The 25,611-nt window shown below is 45.3% G+C and overlaps 1 pseudogene; it reads right to left on the bottom strand.

Moving 5' to 3' along the window:
* Positions 1-25,611, bottom strand: part of LOC135537104 (IQ motif and SEC7 domain-containing protein 3-like) — a 60,326-nt pseudogene that overhangs the window by 8,730 nt on the left and 25,985 nt on the right.

The following is a 25,611-nucleotide window of genomic DNA, read 5'->3' as shown; positions in this document are numbered from 1 at the left end:
CTCTGAGGCATCTCAGAATGAGAACATCGCTTTCTCTTCCCGCAGACCGTATTGGGCCTTGCCTTGAATATTCATCACTTTTTATCTATCTGGAATGTTCAGACAGACGGAACTTTGAGTACACACTCAATATGACAAAATCAGCTTAGTCACTCTACTGACTTCGCCTGGACAGAATGGGTAGGCTTAAAAAAACAGAGTTAAGGTAATAACCACAACCCATCCCTCACAAAGTTGTCACTCATCAAAACGAATGACAGAAATAATGTCTGAGGCAGAGGTAGCCTTGGATCTGAGCCGGAGCTGGGAGGGGCTGCGTTTGATTAAAGGCGTCCAGTTTGGCTTGTTTGTTTTGCCTTCCGAATGAGTTGGTAGGGGACGGCGCACAAAGAATTTAGGTCCCATCACAGCTTTATCTGAGCCTGTATCTCTCTGGTACATTCTGCCATCTCCATTGAGACACTGAAAGCCTGGGTGAGCAGGAGAGAGATGGTGGGATGGAGGGGAAGGTGGGTAGTGGAACTAAAAGAGGTAGACTGAGAGGCAATGGAGATATGGTAGAGCAGGGGCTCTCCTACCCTGTTCCTGGAGAGCTACCATCCTGTCGGTTTTCACTCCTACCCTGTTCCTGGAGAGCTACCATCCTGTAGGTTTTAACCTATTTCCTGGAGAGCCACCATCCTGTAGGTTTTCACTCCAACCCTGTTCCTGAGCTACCATCCTGTAGGTTTTCACTCCAACCCTGTTCCTGGAGAGCTACCATCCTGTAGGTTTTCACTCCCAACCCCTGTTCCTGGAGAGCTACCATCCTGTAGGTTTTCACTCCAACCCTGTTCCTGGAGAGCTACCATCCTGTAGGTTTTAACTCCAACCCTGTTCCTGGAGAGCTACCATCCTGTAGGTTTTCACTCCAACCCCTGTTCCTGGAGAGCTACCATCCTGTAGGTTTTCACTCAACCCTGTTCCCTGAGAGCTACCATCCTGTAGGTTCTCACTCCAACCCTCATCTAGTGCACCTGAGGTTTTTAATAATGTTCCTGGTTGAGCTACCAACTGAATCAGGTTTTACAACTGTTCCTGGAGATGGAGTGAAAACCTACAGGGATTTCCTCAGCTCATCCAGTGCAATTCAGTTTTGAAAACTCTTCAAACTGGGGAAGTGAAAATCCAGAAATATTTATTTAAAAAATGCTGAGGTGACACCGATCTAACATGAGGCAAGTGGTATTTTTGGGGTTATAATATGGTTTGATAACCAAAGTTACACACTAGGGGGTCAAGGGCGAGAGCCAAGTGGACTTTATTGGACAGACAGAATTCACACACAACCAGGCCTTTGACCTGATGAGCGTATGGAGTTGCTGGTGATGAATTGAAACAAGACCAGTCTGTGTATGAGAGATGGGACTCTGCCTCTTTGCCACTGAAATATTAATACCCCAAAGCTCGCAGAAATAGCGCGTTCAGTTTGTTTCGGGGGATGTTTGTACCAGGAATGAAAATGGTTTCCAATATTAAAGGTCAGACTTTCTATGGGGAACAATCTGTTTTTTTTGAAGTCCTATTTTCTGTTCTGGCTTATCAGATCTGGCTATTCAGAGAAATGTGCAATGGATGTTGTCTCTTGGCCTTCTTCCTGGCTGCATTCATCTGGGTGAATAGTCTCCAAGGACGAGCTGGCATTCACAGTCTGTCACGCAACCCATTCACTTCATCTCACCAAATGTCACGTATACAGGTGGACAACAAAATGAACACATATGCAAACCCAGCCTGAAGTCAATTATGAGCCAAACACACTTCAGGGATTTTGAAGAATTTTGTGTTCAGAAAAAGGTATCCTCAGTTGAATTTGTTCGTTCATCGTATTCATTGACGTTTAGCTTAGTGACCCATGTATATTTATGAGTGTCACCCTCAAATTGAGTTCTGGCACAGAGATTAAATAGCATATGATTACATTTGCATGCAGAAAACACATAGTTGAGAGGGCACGACTAATGCTACCTCCTAATTATAAGCTCATTCATGTCAGGTCAGTTAATTTGCACCAGGAAAATTGTCAACTTTACATGATCATGGCGTTATACTGTGCTTTGTAACATAAAAAGGGCTACAGCTAATTCTGAGGAATAGAGCATCAATCAGAACACCTCTTACTGTTTACCAGGAATGGAGATTCATTTGGTGCCAACAACGTAAGAGAGTCAGGCGATAACCTACAGTAGGTCAAGCACAGGAGATTGGTGGCATCTTAATTGGGGAGAATGTGCTCGTGGTAATGGCTGGAGCACTGAGGTCGAGTAAGTAGTTGACTTATTGAGCATCGGCTTCCAACCCTTTGAGGTTTATTAACCTTTGTTGTGAGAGGCAGTTGGAGATTCTAATGTTCACTTCTCAAAAGACATGAAGTGTGACAGTTCAACCGACGCAAAAAGCTGGCAGAAGATAAAAAACGAACTTGACAGGATTCCATCGACCCGTCTTTCAAAACATTTCATCTCTAGAGTATTGAATACGGGACACGATCAGTTTTCACTGCTCTCAGCATACCCAGCCAACAGTGTGATAAAATGTGCTAATCCACCCATTTTTAAGCATCAGCAGTTTAAAGACACTCGGGTAAACATATTGAACTTTGAGACACGGAGTGCCTCTACCCTCAACAATAAAAATCTGCCTTAAAAGTTGGGTTGATGTGGATTACTTAGCTCGCATTTCCATAATAGCATTGTGAGATGTATTGCTCATAAATATCCCCTCTCTCTGGTGGAGGTTTGGAGTGTGATTATGGGAACACAGGCAGTCTGATAACATCCCTCACCCCGCCGCTGAGAAACATTACAGAGATAAATGTAGTTTGATTAATGAGGCTCGAATCAATGCTTTCTCAAGAAGGAATCTGCGGAACAAAAAGGCAATTATGGGCCCAGAGACAAAATTGAGGGAATTCGACAAATGGGACTCAGGAAAAAGCCGTTAGAGGAGGGAGCCTTCATCAACCAGCCTATCAACTGGGACACTTGTACAACTAATGCTATTAGACCAATGGTTATTTTACAGGACTGACTGGATCCACGGTTTTTACTTGCAATGAGCTCTTTACTGCTGATATACCTACAGAGCAGGCTATGCTGTGTAAATGTATTGTGTATAAAATCACATTGTGGCTCAGCTTATCCTTGAGCAAGGAGATTCTAATGACAGGAATATTGATGTTAGAATACACCAAAAGCCTTTGTGAACACTACCTTTGCCCTGGTCATGATTAACTATGATTGTACTAATATACAATACTTACATTGCCAAACACCAAAATGTTGGTTCTGAAAACGATTTACGTTAAATATAGAGTGAGCAATATACTATGGCATTTATCCTATGAAAACTCTCTACGTGAGCACATACAGTTGAAGTCGGAAGTTTACATACACCTTAGCCAAATACATTTAAACTCAGTTTTTCACAATTCCTGCCATTTAATCCTAGTAAGAATTCCTGTCTTGGGTCAGTTAGGATCACAACATTATTTTAAGAATGTGAAATGTCAGAATAATGGTAGAGAGAATTATTTACTTCAGCTTTATTTCTTTCATCATCACATTCCCAGTGGGTCAGAAGTTTACATACACTCAATTAGTATTTGGTAGCATTGCCTTTAAATTGTTTAACTTGGGTCAAACGTTTGATTTAGCCTTCAATAAGCTTCCGACAATAATTTGGGTGAATTTTGGCCCATTTCTCCTGACAGAGTTGGTGTAACTGACTCAGGTTTAGTGGCCTCCCTGCTACATGCTTTTTCAGTTCTGCCCACACATTTTCTATGGGATTGAGGTCAGGGCTTTGTGATGGCCACTCCAATACCTTGACTTAATTAAGCCATGCCATGTTGCTTCAACTTTGGAAGTATGCATGGGGTCATTGTCCATTTGGAAGACTCATTTGCGACAAAGCTTTAACTTTAACTGATGTCTTGAGATGTTGCTTTGATATATCCACATCATTTTTTTGCACCAGTCCCCTCCTGCAGTAAAGCACCCCCACAACATGATGCTGCCACCCCGTGCTTCAAGGTTGGAATGGTGTTCTTAGGCTTGCAAGCCTCACCCTTTTTCCTCCAAACATAATGATGTTCATTATGGCCAAACAGCTATATTTTTGTTTCATCAGACCAGAGGACATTTCTCCCAAAAATACGATCTTTGTCCCCATGTGCAGTTGCAAACCGTAGTCTGGCTTTTTATGGCGGTTTTGGAGCAGTGGCTTCTTTCCTTGCTGAGCGGCCTTTCAGGTTATGTCAATATAGGACTCATTTTACTGTGGATATAGATACTTTTGTACATGTTTCATCCAGCATCTTCACAAGGTACTTTCCTGTTGCTCTGGGATTGATTTGCACATTTCGCACCAAAGTACATTCATCTCTAGCTCCCAAGGATGAACCAGACTTGTGGAGGTCTACAATTTTTTCCTGAGGCTGATTTCTTTTGATTTTCTCATGATGTCAAGCAAAGAGATACTGAGTTTGAAGGTAGGCCTTGAAATACATCCACAGGTACACTCCAATTGACTCAAATTATGTCAATTAGCCTATCAGAAGCTTCTAAAGCCATGATATAATTTTCTGGAATTTTCCATGCTGTTTAAAGGCACAGTCAACTTAGTGTTTGCAGACTTCTGACCCACAGGAATTGTGATACAGTGAATTATAAGTGAAATAATCTGTCTGTAAACAATTGTTGGAAAAATGACTTTTGTCATGCACAAAGTCGATGTCCTAACCGACTTGCCAAAATTATAGTTTGAGAAATTTGTGGAGTGATTGAAATTTGTGGAGTGGTTGAAAAATGAGTTTTAATGACTACAAGCTAAGTGTATGTATGCTTCCGACTTCATCTGTATAAACAGCCTTAGGGGCTGTTGCTGCAGTAATCAATGTATCGTCCATGTGATGGGATCATTCTCACGCTAATCTGTGGCAGGACCTACTCCCACCCGTAGGCTGTGAAATGAAACCTCATCTGGAGTTTCTCTCTCAGGACAGAAGATCAATCTAACACATCAGACATGTGAAGCAATCCTGACACACAGAGAGGAGGCAGTGAAGGAGATCTTCTTTAAAAGAGAGATTAAAAGAGTGACGAGGTGGGGGGTTAAATCTTAATCAGGACTAGAGGTTAGCGTAAGAGAGATAAGGGGTGGAATAGGGGTGAGGATGAGGGTGATAAGGGGTGAAATAGTGGTGACGATGAGGAAGAGAGTGTTGAAATAGGGGTGAGGATGATGGAGATAATGGGTGAAACAAGAGTGAGGATGAGGGTGATAAGGGGTGAATTAGGGCAACTAACTGTAAGTCGCTCTGGTTAACCTCTCTGCGAGTAAGGCTAGTTTCCTGAATTCCCGACTGTCTGACGTGCCCAAAGTAAACTGCCTGTTCCAAGGGCCCAGAACCTAGGATATGCATATAATTGGTAGGATTGGATAGAAAACACTCTGCAGTTTCTAAAACTGTTTAAAAAATGTCTGTCAGTATAACAGAACTGATATAGCAGGCGAAAACCTGAGGAAAATTGATCCATAAAAAAATAATGTTGAGCTTGGAATGACTTCCAATGCAATGCTATTGAAAGATCTTATTTCCGCCTCCCAGACTGCAGTTCCTATGGCTTCCACTAGATGTCAACAGTCTTTATACAAGGTTTAAAAATATATTTTTTATTAAGTATTTGTTGTCGTTCCAAGTTGAGCACGAGGGCAAAAGTAGTCTTTTTCAAGCGTGAATGTGGGCGCATTCTTCGTTCTTTTCCTTGCTATTGAACATACTATTCTCCGTCTGAAATATTATCCTTTATTTTGATATTAGACAATTAATAAAAAACATAGTTTGGACGAATTTTGCTGGTAACATTTTGGAATCCTTTGTATGCATGTTGAAAGACTGGATTATTGAATTGTTTTGGGATATAAAGAAGGACTTTATTGAACAAAACGACCATTCATTGTGTAGCTGGGACCCTTGGGATTGCAACCAGAGAACTATCTCCAAAGGTAAGTGATTTATTTATAACACGTAAATGAAGGCACTGTATATGGTTCAGCAAGTTGTTGTTTTTACACCTTGAGAACTACACTGTTCGCTCACAAGTTTCTCTCTCTTTTCTCTTTCTCTGGTCTTGAGGTGTGACTGATGATCTTTGTGAGAGCTGGAAATGGAAAGGTTGTCTTACCTGGTTGAAGGTCAGTGGACGGATGGGGAATGGAAAGGTTACCTGGTTGAAGGTCAGTGGACGGATGGGGAATGGAAAGGTTACCTGGTTGAAGGTCAGTGGATGAGATGAAGAATGGAAAGGTTACCTTACCTGGTTGAAGGTCAGTGGATGAGATGGGAATGGAAAGGTTACCTGGTTGAAGGTCAGTGGACGGAATGGGAATGGAAAGGTTACCTGGTTGAAGGTCAGTGGACGGAATGGGAATGGAAAGGTTACCTGGTTGAAGGTCAGTGGACGGAATGGGAATGGAAAGGTTACCTGGTTGAAGGTCAGTGGACGGGATGGGGAATGGGGTGGTCAAGGCCACTCATATGCAGTGTCAAGGCCCCTCATATGCAGTGTCAAGGCCCCTCATATGCAGTGTCAAGGCCCCTCATATGCAGTGTCAAGGCCCCTCATATGCAGATGAGTGTCTGATGAATCCAACGTCTCAGATGAATGGGATGATGAGAACACACACACACACATGCATGCATGCACAGGCACACATACACACACGGAGTTGACAAACAGACGCCCACGAGCACGTACACACACACACCATGTAAATGAGATGTGAGACACAGAACAGGAGATGTGTCTCTGTACACACACACACCATGTAAATGTTAGCAGGGCCATCACACATGGATGATTTCCTGAACACTTACTACATGTACAGTAGAGTTTCTAGTCTAGACATATGGCAACTCTGAACATATGATGTTAAGGTGAAAACAACATAAGACAAACAGACCAGGAGAGAAGACATGAGTTTAGTCCATGCAAGCAGCACAACCACCATCGGGAATATTACTTCATTCTGTTACCATGACGATGTATCATTTACACAAGAGAATGTGTGATTGTGTGAGTGAGAGAAAGAGTCGGTGGGAAGCAACTAAATGTGTTCCATTTAAAAACCTCCCAGACACTTAGACACACAGTGTGAGCCATTCGTTAAACAGCAAGCTGCCACACAGCAGAAGAAGGTACTGTGAGAACAAAACACACTTCGCCTCAGTAGAAGGTCACTGTTTAACATCTGTTCAAAAGACAAAAGCCATGTTATGTCAATGAAGGTGAAAATGACAGTGGCGATGATGATGATGATGATGACTCATGTTAATGAAGAAGAGAGAAAGACTCAACAACCCAAAACACCCTAAGAACAGCTGCAGAGCCAACTTCAAAGGCAAATAATGTCAATCAACTGGCTTCCGAGGCCAATCCACAAAAAACAGCCATAACAAACAAACAATCCCAGATGAACCAAATCAACAACAGCCTCAACAGACAAAACAAACAGCCTTGACCTCAGACAGAACCTCAACAAACGACCACAAAGACCACAAGACATACAGTACAACCCAAGCCGAGCCCCTCTCCCCTACCCCCGCCCATATCACACCATTCCCCCCACCCCCACACACCCTACCTGCTTGTTTTTGAGGTCGAGCGAGAGCTCGTAGTCGGAGGTGGCGGAGTGCGAGCAGGCCCCGTTGCGCTGCACCCTCATGGGCGAAGCTGTGTGGTGCAGGCTGGCCCTCCTCCCCGCCGCTCCCACCCGAGCCTCTGCCCCATCCTCCTCCTCCTCCACCTCAGCCTCTACTGCTGCCTCCCCCTCATGCTGCTGCTCCTGCTGCGAATCCACCAACTCTTTCTGCTTTATCTCCTCCTCCTTATCACCTCGCTCTCTCCCCCTCCTCCTGCTCGAGTTCCCCTCCACTTGGTGAGCGGGAGGCTGCGGGGGTGACCTCCTGCTGTGTTTCACCCACGCTCGTGCCCTCGGGTTTAGGCTGAGGCTGGGGTTCAGGTTGGGGCTGGGCTTGGAGCTCAGGCTGCTGGGGTTGGACCTGGGGTTGGAGCTCCCCTTCTCCCTCTCCCTTACCCTCCTCACCTGAGGGTGAGTCTGGAGGAAGGTCGTCGCTGCAGAAAGGAGGAGAAAACGGCAGAGTGAGGGTTCTGCTTCCTGCTGGCTGACCTTTGACCTCTTCTCCAGGCTGGCTGGCTGGGTCGTAGTAGGGGGTTTGACCTCTGTGTGAACCTCTCTCTGTGTCTCTGGTGATACGAGGTGTGTGCTGGGTCAGAAGAACAGGAGTCTGTCAGTTTGTCTGTGTGTCAGCAGAGGCTGTCCGGTATAGACAGCACAAGCACAGAACAGAGGACACTATACGACCACAGTGCATTTCAGTTTCAGTATTCAAAAGAGGACAGATACACTGCATCAACACCACACAGAGGAGTTATTATGAGGACACACCAAGAACAACTTTGGGGGAATCCGACAGCGACACACAGACATGGGATACAGTCATGCAGCTACAGGGTAAGTCCAGGCCTAGACTGCCTTCACAGGGGCAACCTGAGGTGTGTGTGTGTGTGTGTGTGTGTGTGTGTGTGTGTGTGTGTGTGTGTGTGTGTGTGTGTGTGTGTGTGTGTGTGTGTGTGTGTGTGTGTGTGTGTGTGTGTTGCGTGTGTGCTTGCATTAGCGAGTGTGGGATAGCACGTGTGTGCATGTGAGCACCCGTGATAGTGTGTGAGCGTACAAGCGTGTGTGTGTGTTGACTTTTTAGAAATGTCCGTGAATTTGAATGTCCTTAAATGTAAATGTAAATGAAGTGTGATCTGCCGTGGGCATTGCACTGTACACAGGACCACAGCATACTGTAGCTACTGTTGTGTTGTTGGGGACTGTCACAGTGTTTGATGGAGTGACTGACAGAGTGGGGACTCAGCTGTCAGCAGGGTGGCTAGTGTCTGATATTACTCTGGGACCATGAGGCTCTCTGTCTTACTCTGTTGCTCCTCCCCTCTTCCTCTCTACTCTGCTGGCCGTTTCTGTATGACCATCACTCTGTTCTTCCCCTTCCTCTCTCATCTCTCAAATGCTGTCTAATCTTTCTTTCTTTCTTTCAAAAAAAAAGTTTTACTTTTTAACCCTTTTTCTCCCCAATTTCGTGATATCCAATTGGTAGTTACAGTCTTGTCCCATGGCGCAACACCTGTACGGACTTGGGAGAGTTGAAGGTCGAGAGCCATGCGTCCTCCGAAACACGACCCTGCCAAGCCGCACTGCTTGTTGACACACTGCTAGCTTAACTCGGAAGCTCATCTCACCAATGTGTAGGAGGAAACACGGTACAACTGGTGACCGAAGTCAGCATGCATGTGCCCCAGTCCGCCACAAGGAGTAACTAGCGCGCGATGGGACAAGGACATCCCAGCTGGCCAAACCCACCCCTAACCCGGGTGAAGCTGGGCCAATTGTGCGCCGCCTCATGAGTCTCCCAGTTGCGGCCGGCTGCGACTCAGCCTGGGATCGAACCCGGGTCTGTTGTGACGCCTCTCTCTCTCTCTCTCTCTCCCTCACCTCCTTTTTGTGCTCTCCCCCGTCCTTCTCCCACTAGTCTCCTTCCTCTCTTTATACCCCCTCTCTCTCTCCACACCCCTCCCTCCTTACTTTCTAAACCTCAATCTCTCTCTCTCTCTCTCTGAATTTCCAAGGCCTGATAAAACCTCTCACTGCCCCATAGTGGAGCCCAGAACCCGGTTGTTGACAGACAATCTCCTATCACATCTCTGAAACTGACAGACTGATCACAGCACTCTAGCCACTACACAATATTACTGGTTCTCCAATGTCCAATGTGTGAGCCACAACAAGTAACGAGCCAGTCTGTCGGGAACTGACAATAAAACATGTCTTGTCCTCTGATAGAAAAACACAAATCCATGGTAAGTATGAGAAAAATAATAACTTAGATGTAACATAAAGTATGTTTCTATGGGAGTGTGAATGCAAGACAAAGAAGTGTTAGTGTTCTCTTGATAAAACTTTTATAGGTCGGCCCACATTTCTGAGGGAAAGTGACTGAGCGTGAACTCCATCGTGACAGCTTTTCATGTCTTTATCTGAGTTGCTGAGCCACTTTAGTGTTCGAGATCTACGTCAGGCCAGATGATGATTGATGTATGACACGGCCTTCATTTCCCCCCGGTTTCAACTCTGAGAGGAGTTTAATGGAACTGAACCACATTATTCAGTTCTTTCGGAGAGAAGTTGAATGGAACTGAACCACATGATTCAGTTCTTTCGGAGAGAATTCTGTGCTACGTTTGGTTCTTCGTCTTCGTAGCTCTACGGTCGACAGTTTCAAGAACTTGAGGAGTTTTCATGGACACATGAAAGAGAGCAAGAGAAAGAGAGAAAATATAAAGAGAGTGAGGAAGATAGATTTTGGTATGCTAGGTAGGCACACACAGGCATGGGTTAAAGGCATGTGTCCTTGGTGCTCCTCAGAACTGCAGGGATGTGTGTGTGTGTGTGTGTGTGTGTGTGTGTGTGTGTGTGTGTGTGTGTGTGTGTGTGTGTGTGTGTGTGTGTGTGTGTGTGTGTTTGTCTTTATTACTGTTGAGCATAATGTCCTTTAAAATGGTGGAATCCATCCTGGGGTTTCACTCTCTGCTTAAAAGCTCTTGTTTAATGCACTATTAAAATGACCCCTGAATGTCTCTGAAATCTCGAGAATTCAGGCCATGTTTTGGAGCGATCGCATTTTCTCTTCTTTGACAGTGGCTGTGACCGTAGTGAGCAAAAAATCTGAACATTTCAGCAAAACATATGCAGCGCCGCAAACGAGTACTGGAAGAGGAGATTCCCCTGAGGGTGTTAAAACAGGGCTCTGCAGCGAATACAGAGCTGCAGTCAAAACAGCATACTGTGGTGCAGCATCATCATCAAAGCAAGATGGAAAAATCTAGCTAATTCACCCAAACCTCAGAGATTAAGAAAATGAACACAGAGAGGGGGGACTGGAGTGCTGTGTCATGTGTGTCATGTGTGTGTGTGTGTGCGTGCGTGCGTGCGTATGTGTGCATGCATGTATAAATGTAAGCATGTGTGTCTATGTATGTGTATGTCTGCATGCAGCACAGTGCACTTGCTTACTTCTACAATGTTCCAATGTTTGCGGACCACTTCCTCGCCAATGCATTCACCCTAACACATTTTACCCACTCGATCTATGCACAGTGCATTGCCAACAAAATCCCATTCTGTTTTCCTTTGTTCCTCACATACTGTAGGTCTCTACAACAGCTCTGCATTTTCACTGAACAGCTTGTGAGGCAGACAGAGAGTATCTTCATAAGGACAGGACGTATTCTCATAATGGAGCTGGCGTATGAATAATGGATGGAAAATAAAGCCTGGGCGCCTCGGCACTCAGCAGGTGTGCTTGGGCTTTCGGGGTAAAAATACATCCTGCCCGAGACGGGGAGTTATATTCTTGCAGGAAGAGTTTCCCTGTTTTTCTGTTGTCTTTTGTTGTCGTGACGAATCAATCTCTCTTTCCTGTTGTTCAGCCCCTCAAAGAGTAAGAAAAGTACTTCTGATGATCATTGATATGGCATATTGATATCTAAAGAAACAGAGTAACAGAGGAAGGACATGGAGGGACCATAGTGTATACAACAGGGGCAATACAGTTTACAGGGGGAACAGGACAGACAGGTGTTGAGCAAACAGACAATGTATGTCGATGCCATGCAGCTACGGACGAACAGAAGATCACACAGTGAGACAGTGAGACAGAGGTGTTTGCTTGCATATGAAACTATTCTACTCCCTCTTCACCTCCACTACTATATCTTTACCTCTTTACTTACTCTTTCTCTCCTTAATTATCCATCTCTCATCTTAGCTCTCTCCCTCCCTCCCTCCTTCCCTCCAAATATATAATGCTCCCTGCCCCCTCCTCTCTCTCTCTCTCTCTCTCTCTCTCTCCTTGCCTCTGTCCCCCTTCCCTTCCTTCCCCTCCCTCCTTTCCTTCCCTTCCGCCACACCCCCTTCCTCCCTCCCTCTATATGCTAGTGGAGGCTCCTCAGAGGAGGAAGGACGGATAGATAGAAATTGTCCTATAATTCCTATAATAACTACAACCTAAAACTTCTTACCTGGTAATATTGAAGACTCCTGTTAAAAGGAACCACCAGCTTTCATATGTTCTCATGTTCTGAGCAAGGAACCTAAACGTTAGCTTTTTTACATGGCACATATTGCACTTTTACTTTCTTCTCCAACGCTTTGTTTTTGCATTATTTAAACCAAATTGAACTTGTTTCATTTTATTTGAGGCTAAATTGATTTTATGATGTATTATATTGAGTTAAAATAAGTGTTAATTCAGTATTGTTGTAATTGTCATTATTACAAAAACAAACAAAAAACAAATTGGCCGATTAATCGGTATCGGCTTTTTTTGGTCCTCCAATATTCGGTATCGGAGTTGAAAAATGATAATCGGTCGACCTCTAATCATGACTACTTCCGGAGGATGACCTCCAACAAATCAAAGCTTTTGCAATATGAACTGACATGTTGTCCATCTGATCATAGGATTAGGATCAGAGAATTCATGATTTTTCAGTCTGATCAACTGTAGGCTACTAATAACAGCAGCTGCATACAGCCGATGTGCCCTGTCCATCTGGTCAGGGTAACTGATTGGTAACGTTATGTATTTATAGTCCATTTGTGTGTCAGGAGAAAATGTGAATGTGATCAAATTGGTTTTATATTCAAAATTGGGCTGGCTAGGCTGCCTATATGTTTTCAACCCAAAATGATTAACTGGAATGAATCAGTCAACATAATAGTGATGACAGATGTGAGTAAATGTTTTATCAGGCCTACAGTTGCATAGGCCTGTATGATGCCAACATGCAGAGAGCAAGCTCAGCCCTGTGAGTTCTATTGTCTGTCCGTTGTTGTCTCTGATCTGGGTAGAGGGAATCCCTCTCCTCATCTCCTCTAAATGTAATTCATATCATATAAGTATAAGATTGCTGCAGTTTGACAGGGTTTTCATTCATGTGGCCTGATTAAGAAAAACCCATCATAGCCCTTATAAAACCTTTTACAATTGATGAATCACTGTCATACCTTATAGGGTCCAGAGTTTTCCTAAATAAGAGTCCCCCCCCCGCACTCAGGGACCTATGGTGCCACCAGTCTGCTTGCAGTTGTGAGTTATCGTCAGGTATGTGGATGATCAGGGATTTATTCAGGAACGTTTCTTGGGCTACTTTGATGTGTGAAGTGGGCGGAGATGTGCAGTCTGTTTGACTGTGAATTTTGAGATGTCTGAGTTTAACTTCATGGAGAAACTTGTTGTTCAAACCTACATTGGCACAGCTGTAATGGAATGTATCTGCTATTTGTATTTACAGCCAAGTCCCCTCCTGTTCTCTTATTAAGAGGTGATGACCACTCCACTACCATCGTCAACTCTCTGCTGACATGAACTGAAGCCACGTCTCATGTGCCCGCTCATCCACTGGCACATTGAATGTTTCCTCTCCAAGCACTGAGTACCCCTATCAATTTTCTCTCATGTCTGTACGTAGAGTCAATCACATACACAATCACATTATTACACATCAATGATTTGACTCTTTGCTCAGACTAACTCATTCTTAGGTCTTTTGTCTAACTGTGTAATGTGTTGTGTTATTGCTTTTGTCTTCCCAGACAAATCCTGTCCTGCACTGAAGTCAAGCCTCTGAACACCTCAACTCATGCCTCATACTCTCATTCAATCACTGCTGTGATCCCTTCCCAACACTGCAAGTAGCCCTCTCATCTCCATTCCCCATAATAGTGTACTATACATGGCTTTATTAAATGCTTTAGGTTAAAATAATTAGGCTTTGACGATTTTTGAAACACACTTTGTCGTCTCCATGGATTCCATGCCTACACCGTGGGTCTCCCATCCTCATCAATTGTTCAAGTCACCAGCCTCCACTGCCTTATCCATCATGTTCCCTGCCCCCTCCTCCATCTCTCTCCCTCCATTGTGGGCTAAGGAGATTGAGTGGTTCCAGGTGTCAGGGTGACTGACAGGGCAGAGCCAGGCCTTGGCTGTTGCCTGACACTCACTCTTCTCTCTCTCTCTCGCTATCCTCTCTCTCTCTCTCTCCCTCTCTCTCTCTAACCCCCTCTCTCTCTAACCCCTCTCTCTACCCCTCTCTCTCTTTCTCTTCTTCTCTCTCATGCTCTCTCCTCTCTTTCCTTCTCTTCTCTATCTCTTTCCCTCTTCCATTTCTCTCTCTCTTCCCTTTTTCTCTCTCTGCCAGGAGACAGACAAGTGCAGCCAGCCTCCGTTGCATTGCCATTAGGATGTAATTACGGTGCTGACGGCTCGCGCTCAACAGTGACCGCTAACGCCTGCGCAAGTCTACGTGAGGCGACCGGGCGTGTTAAAGCCAGGTTGGTTGATGGTTGCTTGTCTGCATTGTGTTTGGTGAGCTGCAATAGTGTTGCAGCAGTTTCCTTTCATGGTGACATCAAAGTGTTGGCTACCCGGGGTTGGGGTTTATCTACTGCATTGTCCATCCTCTTCGCTGACTTTACTGTATACTGCTGTTGCTGCATTAAAGGGAAGTTTCAGCTTATATGCTCCTTGTTTTCATGGCACCGTGCACGCAGAGCATTTTAGTATGTTTGACACACACAAAATTATGTGTTTTTAAAGGAACGTGTGTCCTTGGCGCTGTGCAGTATTGCAGGGATGTGATGTGTGTGGCTTTCTGTGTGTGTGTGTGTGTGTGTGTGTGTGTGTGTGTGTGTGTGTGTGTGTGTGTGTGTGTGTGTGTGTGTGTGTGTGTGCGTGCGTGCGTGCGTGCGTGTGTGCCTGTCTGCGGTTGTCATGTGTGTGAGTCATATATTACTGTAAGTTTGTGTGTGTATTTGTGTGAGTGTAATTCTGTATATATATTTCTGTGTGTGTGTGTTTCTCTCTCTGTGTGTCTGTGTTAGCATGCACAGGCCTCCCTGCTGTTTCTCCGTTGCCCCCGTATTGTGACACACCAGTTCCCTGCCGAAGGAGAGAGAACAATCTCTTTAATGACCCCCCCCTCCCACTCCCACAGTGTGAAACATTAACTACTCTCACGCTTCAGGCATCGCGGGCTCAAAAACTAAACATAATGATTATTAATTCATATCAAAATTCTTATTTTTTTTTCTTCCTAGAGTGTTTAAGTAGGGATGAGGCCCTATGAGTCTAGAATCTCTTTTAGAGAAACCTTCAACTCTAAACACTTCATGGTACACAGAAGGCAGTCCCAGAGCTCTCTAGGTCCCGCGGCCATCTCGATTTGATGCTAAAGAGCCCCCTATGTCCTAGTGTGTTGTGGTAGCACGCTGTTTCGCTTCCGTCCTGGTTTGTCAGATTCATATGAGTAGGATTTTAGTCATGACACCCCCCTGAGAGAGAATTCTGAACCTGAATGTTTCCCTGACAACAGTTAGGTCACTTTGACGTTCTTCCTTCTTCGCTGGTATCACTACTATAAACAACTCAGTTTCTGCTGTGTCATCAGCAGCAAACAACCAACAGAGATAGATTAGATATCTGGGCTCATGACCAGAGGGTTTCAGGGTTCACATCCCAGATGGGATCATCACCATGGAGACACAGAAAAAGGGCAACCTTTTGAAAGCCACCTCAGCAATACTGTATGGATGGCAAATTAGCACCCCCCCACGTATGCTAAATTCATGCCTGAGCCAAAAAAAATAAAAGTGTTGTTTGTTTCTTGTTGTGATGCTGTGCCCAGTTTACAGTTTGCTTACTGTAGCTGGTGTACACCACCTATACCTTACTGTAGCTAGAGTACACCACCTATACCTTACTGTAGCTAGTGTACACCACCTGTACCTTACTGTACTGTAGCTAGTGTACACCACCTGTAGCTAGTGTACACCACCTATACCTTACTGTAGCTAGTGTACACCACCTATACCTTACTGTAGCTAGTGTACACCACCTATACCTTACTGTACTGTAGCTAGTGTACACCACCTGTACCTTACTGTACTGTAGCTAGTGTACACCACCTATACCTTACTGTACTGTAGTGTACACCACCTATACCTTACTGTAGCTAGTGTACACCACCTATACCTTACTGTACAGCTAGTGTACACCACCTATACCTTACTGTACTAGTGTACACCACCTGTACCTTACTGCTGTAGCTAGTGTACACCACCTATACCTTACTGTAGCTAGTGTACACCACCTAGTGTACACCATACCTTACTGTAGCTAGTGTACACCACCTATACCTTACTGTACTGTAGCTAGTGTACACCACCTGTACCTTACTGTACTGTAGCTAGTGTACACCACCTATACCTTACTGTACTGTAGCTAGTGTACACCACCTATACCTTACTGTACTGTAGCTAGTGTACACCACCTGTACCTTACTGTAGCTAGTGTACACCACCTGTACCTTACTGTAGCTAGTGTACACCACCTATACCTTACTGTAGCTAGTGTACACCACCTATACCTTACTGTAGCTAGTGTACACCACCTATACCTTACTGTAGCTAGTGTACACCACCTATACCTTACTGTAGCTAGTGTACACCACCTATACCTTACTGTAGCTAGTGTACACCATATATACCTTATTGTAGCTAGTGTACACCACCTATACCTTACTGTAGCTAGTGTACACCACCTATACCTTACTTACTGTAGCTAGTGTACACCACCTGTACCTTAGTAGCTAGTGTACACCACCTATACCTTATTGTAGCTAGTGTACACCACCTATGCCTGTACTGTAGCTAGTGTACACCACCTATACCTTATTGTAGCTAGTGTACCACCTATACCTTACTGTAGCTAGTGTACACCACCTATACCTTATACTGTAGCTAGTGTACTCCACCTATACCTTACTGTAGCTAGTGTACACCACCTATACCTTACTGTAGCTAGTGTACACCACCTATACCTTACTGTAGCTAGTGTACACCACCTATACCTTACTGTAGCTAGTGTACACCACCTATACCTTACTGTAGCTAGTGTACACCACATATACCTTATTGTAGCTAGTGTACTCCACCTATACCTTACCATAGCTAGTGTACACCACATATACCTTATTGTAGCTAGTGTACACCACCTATACCTTACTGTAGCTAGTGCTAGTGTACACCACTACCTTACTGTAGCTATACACCACCTTACCTTTGTAGCTAGTGTACACCACCTATACACCACCTTACCTTACTGTAGCTAGTAACATATACCACAGTGTACACCATACCTTATTGTAGCTAGTGTACACCACCTATACCTTACTGTAGCTAGTGTACACCACTTATATACCTTATTGTAGCTAGTGTACACCACCTATGCATCACAACTGTGATTTGACTGATTTGAGGAAATCTAATATGTTCAACCTGTAGCGAACTCCTTGACTCTATAACAACCCTCCTCTCTTTCTGCTCTCTTATTGCTTTCTTTTCAGATTTCTAGCACCCTCTTCTTCTTCCTTTTCCTCCACCTCCTCCTCTGCTCCCCTTCACCCCTCCTCACCCTCCTACCCTCCTCTCCTCCCCTGATTCCCCTCCTCCTCCATCTCCTCCCCTTCCTGCTCCTCCTCCTCCATCTGCTCCCGTCAACTCTCCTATCCTCCTCCTCCTCCTCCACCTCCCCTGATTCCCCACCTCCCTTCAACGTCTCTTCCTCCTCCCTCCTCCTCTGCTCCCTGTGACCTCTTGACTGATTTCCTAATATGTGCAGAAAAAGAACCCTGATTCTCCTCCCTCTCCCTCAACCCTCCTCCTCTGCTCTCTTCCCCCTCTCCTCCTCCTCCTCCCTCCTTGATTCTGACCTCCATCCTCCTCCTCCAGCTCTGAGTCGAGCATTAATCAGTTCATCAGGCAGAACAAAAGGACAAAGACCAGTTCCTGGCTGATTCCCATAAATAATCATATTTCTCTCCCCCTTTGGTGCAGAAAGAAGAGTAGGCCTCATACATCAGCCACTATTCCTCAGTATGACTCCTGCAGAAAGAAGAGCTGGCCTCATACATCCCCTATTCCTCAGTATGACTGGTTAGGCCCCATCCTCCCACTATTCCTCAGTATGACTGGTGCAGAAAGAAGAGTAGGCCTCATACATCAGCCACTATTCCTCAGTATGACTGGTGCAGAAAGAAGAGTAGGCCTCATACATCAGCCACTATTCCTCAGTATGACTGATGCAGAAAGAAGAGTAGGCCTCATACATCAGCCACTATTCCTCTGGTGCTCATACATCACCACTATTCCTCAGTATGACTGGATGCAGAAAGAAGAGTAGGCCTCATACATCAGCCACTATTCCTCAGTATGACTGGTGCAGAAAGAAGAGTAGGCCTCATACATCAGCCACTATTCCTCCTCCTGCAGAAAGAAGAGTAGGCCTCATACATCCACTATTCCTCAGTATGACTGGATTCAGCCACTATTCCTCAGTATCTGGTGCAGAAAGAAGAGTAGGCCTCATACATCAGCCACTATTCCTCAGTATGACTCCTCATACATCAGCCACTATTCCTCCAGCTCATGACTGGTGCAGAAAGAAGAACAGGCCTTAATCAGTTCATCAGGCAGAACACAAGGACAAAGACCAGTTACTGGCTGATTCCGCATAAATAATCATATTTCTCTCAGCCACTATTCCCAGTATTGGTGCAGAAAGAAGAGCAGGCCTCATACATCAGCCACTATTCCTCAGTATGACTGGTGCAGAAAGAAGAGTAGGCCTCATACATCAGCCACTATTCCTCAGTATGACTGGTGCAGAAAGAAGAGCAGGCCTCATACATCAGCCACTATTCCTCAGTATGACTGGTGCAGAAAGAAGAGCAGGCCTCTCACTATTCCTCAGTATGACTGGTGCAGGCCAGCCACTATTCCTCAGTATGACTGGTGCAGAAAGAAGAGCAGGCCTCATACATCAGCCACTATTCCTCAGTATGACTGGTGCAGAAAGAAGAGTAGGCCTCATACATCAGCCACTATTCCTCAGTATGACTGGTGCAGAAAAAGAAGAGTAGGCCTCATACATCAGCCACTATTCCTCAGTATGACTGGTGCAGAAAGAAGTATGACTGGTAGGCCTCATACATCAGCCACTATTCCTGTATGACTGGTGCAGAAAGAAGAGTGCCTCATACATCAGCCACTATTCCTCATTGCAACAGGACTATTCCTCAGTATGACTGGTGCAGAAAGAAGAGTAGGCCTCATACATCAGCCACTATTCCTCAGTATGACTGGTGCAGAAAGAAGAGTGCCTCATACATGCCACATTCCTCAGTATGACTGGTGCAGAAAGAAGGTAGGCCTCATACATACTATTCCTCAGTATGCTCTACGGTATCTGTAATAAGATACATTAAGCTGCAGTTGAACATCAGCCACCATGTCTCAACTGTAGGCGTATTCTTCTCAGTATGACCTGTCAACAGCACAAGAGAAACTTGTCCTGCAACACGATTCCTCTAACCACAAAACAACAGTAAGCTAGGCCCTTCAGCCACACCTGACTTCTATCATCCCCTTTCAGGTCAAAGGTCAATCGATGCATATAGTCACAGCTCCAACAGGTGAAAAAGGGAGGATTATTTTGTGGTGGTGCACAACATCAGCCACTATTCCTGCAGTCATCAGAAGCATGACTTATCACCTAGATTCTGCACAGTCATGCTATCAGAAATACATCAATACACTTTAGATTCTGTCAACAGCACAAGGGTCATCTCATCCCTTTGGATTGTACAATATATTAAAATCCATAAGGTCACTTTATATTTTAGATGTTGAATATCATTAAATGTAATATCATCCATTAAAAAACACAGACTATCAAACAACAACATTCCTCTCTCTAATCACAAGGTCAAGGGAAGTCTTATTTAATCTGTGATTTGACCCCCCATTAACCTCTAATTTACGGCCAAATCAGCCATGAACATTCTGACAGAGACGTTACACATCGCTAATACCACCACCACTAATCAACCCTGTTGAACATGAAATGGTCCGTTCCGTAAATAGCTTTGACTGGAGGACAGTCATTTTCAGTCAAACCAAGTCAGCTAGGAAAGGGGTAAGGCACTGGGTTCTAGGTGGGTTACATGGGGTCTGAAAGGGTGATGAGGTGCACGTGGGTGGCTACATGTTGCCTGGAGTGGAGACGTGTTGAATGTGTGACTGTAAGACATGGTGCATAAAGAATGAGAGAGAAAGAGTGAAAGAGAGAGGGATGGAGAGAAATACATATTGAGTGAGAGAGAGAAAGAGAGAGAGAGAGAGAAAGAGAGAGTAAGCAAGCACCCAGGAGATGAATGACTACGGCAAGCTGCCAGTGACAAAAAGCCCAATCCAAACAGCTGTCACACTCACGCCATCTGAGCTGGATCAGCACGCAGTTATTCACAAACCCCTTGACAACACACACACACAAACACACACAACAGAGACACGCACTCTCTCACAGAGACAATGACAGACATGACACACACACAAACACACACAACAGAGACACACACTCTCTCACAGAGACAATGACAGACATGACACACATACAAAACCACACAATACAAAAAAAAAACACTGAAAAAATGAGACAGTTCACCCAGATGTATCTGACTGCATGGGCTTTCTCTTTCTGAAACACCACACCTTTACGCAGCACGTAAAGTGTTGGTCACACCAGCCTTCGCTTTGGCTCCTCCTCCTGTCCATCTCAAGCGTTCGTCATCGCTGGCCTTCTAGCTGCTGCCGAACCTACTGCTGGCAAACGCCCTTCACTCATCAACCCCGGACTTGTCTCGTCATCATTACACACACCTGGTTCCAATCCCCACTCTATCACTGTATATATACTCCCTCTGCCATTTGTCTTTGTCGTCATTGTAATGTTACTTGTTTTCCTGAGAGGAATCTCCCCCACTATTTCCTGAGTACTTTATATTTTGCACTTTGGGTTTGCCCTTTGCCTTTCTGTTTATGAAGATATATTTTGAGCACAACAGCGTTTGGGTTTCGTCCCGCTTTGATCTATGGTGCTTAAATACATTCAGTAAAATCTGCTACTGCCTCCTGGCTACTCTTCTCTACACCTGTGATAGAATGACCGACCCAAGAGGACAGGAAGCAGCAGGACATCCCAACATCTCCGATATAGGAGAGATGCTCCACCACGACTCGTACCTGGAGCACCTCCAGGCTGCAATGGACGAGGTGATCCGGACCGTATGCCAGCTGCAGGCTTCCCTCACAGTTGTTCACAACCACCATGAACGCATCACTTTCCTCATCTTAGACTCTCCCGCACACCCCGTAGTTTTAGGTTTCCCCTGGTTACAGTTGCCTAACCCCCAGATATCGTGGACAGAGAGGAGGTTGTTGGGTTGGTCGTAGGAGTGTCAGGGGAGGTGTCTCTTTGTGTCTATCTGTGCCACCTGCGTGAAAAGTCCGGACCAGGCCACCCACGTCCCTATCCCGGAGGAGTAGCGGGACCTACAGGTGGCTTTTTCGAAGACTCATCACCCATGGGACTGCACTATCAACCTACTGCCTGGTTCTACCTTCCCGCGGGGGCACATCTACCCACTCTCGCATGCAGAGACCGAAGCCATGGAGGTCTATGTCCAGGAGGCTCTGGCCCTAGGATTCCTCCATCCGTCCACCTCTCCGGGCTCCTCCACCTTCTTTTTCGTGAAGAAGAAGGACGGAGGTCTCCACCCGTGTATCGATTATCGGACACTGAATAAGGCAACTGTTCAATTCAGTTATCCCCTGCCTCTCATACCCACTGTGATCGAACAGATGCTCGGTGCTCAGCACTTTACCAGATTGGATTTACACAGTGCCTACAAACTGGTGCACATCAGAGAGAGGGATGAATGGAAGACCTTCAGCACCAGCCCCGGACACGACGAATACAGGGTAATGCCCTACGGCCTGCACCAGTGTTTCTATCCTTCATTAACAAGGTTAGAGACATGTTGGGCCGCTGTGTAGTGGTGTACATAGATGACATCTTGGTGTACTCCACTACACGCAAGCAACATGTCTCTCATGGCAGGTCCGTTTTGGAGAGGCTGATAGGGCATCACCTGTACGCCAAGGCAGAGAAGTGCCTTTTCTTCCAGCAGGCGGTCTCCTTCCTGGGCTATCGGATACCCACAGCGGTAGTGGAGATGGAAGAGCAGAGGGTCGGAGCTGAAATATAAGATTCCGCACAAAAGCTTTTTCTCTCAAATTTAGTGAGCATTTCTCCTTTGCCAAGGTAATCCATCCACCTGACAGATGTGGCATATCAAGAAGCTGATTAGACAGCATGATCATTACACAGGTACACCTTGTGCTGGGGACAATAAAGGCCACTCTAAAAGGTGCAGTTTTGTCACACAACACAATGCCACATATGTCTCAAGATCTGAGGAGAGTGTGCAATTGGCATGCTGACTGCAGGAATGTCCACCAGAGCTGTTGCCAGAGACTTTAAATGTCAATTTCTCTACCAAGAGCTGCCTCCAACATCGTTTAAGAGGATTTGGCAACACATCCAACAGGACTCACAACCGCAGAGCACGTGTAACAATGCCAGCCCAGGACCTCCACATCTGGCTTCTTCATCTGCGGGATCGTCTGAGACCAGCCACCCAGACTGCTGATGAAACTGTGGGTTTGAACAACCAAAGAACTGTCAGAAACTGTCTCAGGGAAGCTCATCTGCGTGCTCATCATCCTCACCAGGGACTTGACCTGACAGCAGTTCAGCGTCGTAACCGACTTCAGTGGGCAAATGCTCACCTTCGATGGACACTGTCACGCTGCAAAAGTGTGCTCTTCACGGATGAATCCCGATTTCAACTCTATTGGGCAGATGGCAGACAGCGTGTATGGCGTTGTGTGGGCAAGTGGTTTGCTGATGTCAATGTTGTGAACAGAGTGCCCCATGGTGGTGGTGGGGTTATGGTATGGGCAGGCATACGCTACGGACAACGAACACAATTGCATTTGAATGCACAGAGATACCGTGACAAATCCTGAGGCCCATTGTTGTAACATTCATCCTCTGCCATCACCTCCTGTTTCAGCATGATAATGCACAGCCCCATGTCACAAGGATCTGTACACAATTTCTGGAAGCTGAAAATGTCCCAGTTCTTCCATGGCCTGCATTCTCACCACACATGTCACCTGTTGAGCATGTTTGCTCTGGATCTACGTGTACGACAGTGTGTTCCAGTTCCCACCAATATCCAGCAACTTCGCACAGCCAGTGGGACAACAGGTGGTGATCACAACAACCGCCTGATAAATGTGAATGTATGTGGAGACAACAAATTCAGATACTGACTGGTTTAATGATCACCTTTTCAATCTGTGACCAACAGATGCATATCTGTATGTCATGTAAAAATGATTAGGGAATGAATTTATTTACATTGACTGATTTCCATTTATGATCTGTAAGTCAGTAAAACCTTTGAAAATGTTACATGCTGCGTTTACAGAAAACCACCATAAACCAAACATAGACCAACCACAGACCACCTCCACTGCTCCAATCTCCAAGCCCCCCTATGAGTCTCCCTGTCCCAGGTCAGGTGCAGCGAAGCTGGGCTAGAGGTGGCTTCAATTCTCCATCTTTGATTTGATGGATACAGCTCATTACAGTAATGCCATACCCAGCACCCACACTAGTAACTAGAGGCCTGCACCAAGCGCTCAGTCAGCCTGCGACACTGATCAATTCATTCAGCATATAAATCAAGAGACCAACACCCACCCTGATTACGTTAGACAGCCATCTAGCCATTAACCCCAGGATCCTGTATCCCATTTAGTGTTGACACCTCCGTCCGCTCTGATGATGTCAGGGAGATTGATTTGACCACTGAAAGGGCTGTGGTGTAAAAGGATGTGGGTAAAATTATTAAGCAGCTGGACAATGATGTTGAGTGTTGATGCGATGGGGTTAGGGGGGTGAAGCGAGTGTGTGTGTGTGCGCGTGTGTGTGTGAATGTGAGAGTGAGAGTTGGGCTGTGTGTGCGTACGTGCGCCCATCACATCTAGAACGGAATTAATTCCGTCACAAATCTCTTTGGAAGGATCAGAGTTCAGCAAAATGTCATTTCACAACGTGTCTATCCATCTTTCTTTAGACATCGATCAGATTTCTCATTATCACAATGTTCCCTATACAAGACAATAAGTTGACTCTCTCTTCGCATTCTCCATTCAGACAAGGTGAAGGTCATCTAGCTTAGCCACGTAGCATCTTTCCTAGTCCCTGTCCTAGTCACCGCAGGCAGTTATCATGTGAGACCAGGTGGAGCTCTGAGCACGTTATATAACCTCTGGGGCCCAAATGCACATTCTCCGCCATATCTCTCTGAGCTCTGACATGGAACGGACAAAGGCATAGCAGCAGAGACTTGTTTAAATCAGGAGGGAGACAGAGAGAGTCACATTCAGAGACACTATTCGGTTTGCCTTGTTATTTTCTTCCCATCTGAATATGACGTCTCATGAAGGCCTGTGACACAGCCAAAGAGGACAAGAGGACGTATTCTACTCGTTGGGGCAATTTGGTCATCTGGATATGACATCCTCCGAAAGATATGATAGGTAGGGTAAAACGTGGTCCATAACCACAAAGTACACAACCAAAGAGAACAGGAGAGTCAGACCTACTCACTAAGCAACGACAATACTCGACAAATCAATAGAGCCTAAGTAACAATGCAGAACCCCTCTTGGGAACAGATGGACTCTCCCGTGTGGAATCACAATGAAGGGTGGGAAATTCTATTGTGCAGAAAATGGGGGAAGGAAGTTGAGAATCTATTGTCATGGGCAGTCTTCAACAGGAAGGTGGAATGAAGGTCATTAGGCCTATACTGTATGCATGATGTGATCCACACGTTGAAAGCATGTTGATTAACTATCAGGTGATTGTGTTGGAAACCCTCAAAGGATTCCACCTTCACATGACTCCACTGAGTTTGTCCCGCCTTCTCCATTCCTACTCTCCATGTCTGATCAATCGAAATGATAGATTGGCTTTGGAGACAGACACCAATCAATTTAGTTCCTATCTGGTAGGACAGTGAGAGGCCTCAGGGAGAGCACCACTGAGCTTCAAGCATCTAACATGGTGTTGAAAGGAAGACAGAGACAAAGAGAGACAAAGAAAGAGAGAAAGACAGACAGAGAGAGAAAAGAGGAGTGGGAGTGAGGGAGAAGAGAGCACCACTGAGCTTCAAGCATCTAACATGGTGATGAAAAAGAGAGAGAGAGAGAGAGAGAGAGAGAAAGAAAACAGAGAGAGAAAATAAGAGTGGGAGTGAGGCAGAAGAGAAAGGGAGAGGAGGGTTTCTGTATAAGAATGTTCAGGTATGTAAATCTGTGCATATCGCCCTGACTGGACATTTACTACAGAATGTTCTTATCAATGTCACACTGATGAATAAGGTA

The sequence above is a fragment of the Oncorhynchus masou genome, unplaced genomic scaffold (genome assembly GCF_036934945.1).
Source record: "Oncorhynchus masou masou isolate Uvic2021 unplaced genomic scaffold, UVic_Omas_1.1 unplaced_scaffold_711, whole genome shotgun sequence".
Classification (NCBI taxonomy): domain Eukaryota; kingdom Metazoa; phylum Chordata; class Actinopteri; order Salmoniformes; family Salmonidae; genus Oncorhynchus; species Oncorhynchus masou.
The sequence above is the reverse complement of the archived record's forward strand: the minus strand, read 5'-3'. Positions and strand labels throughout refer to the sequence as shown.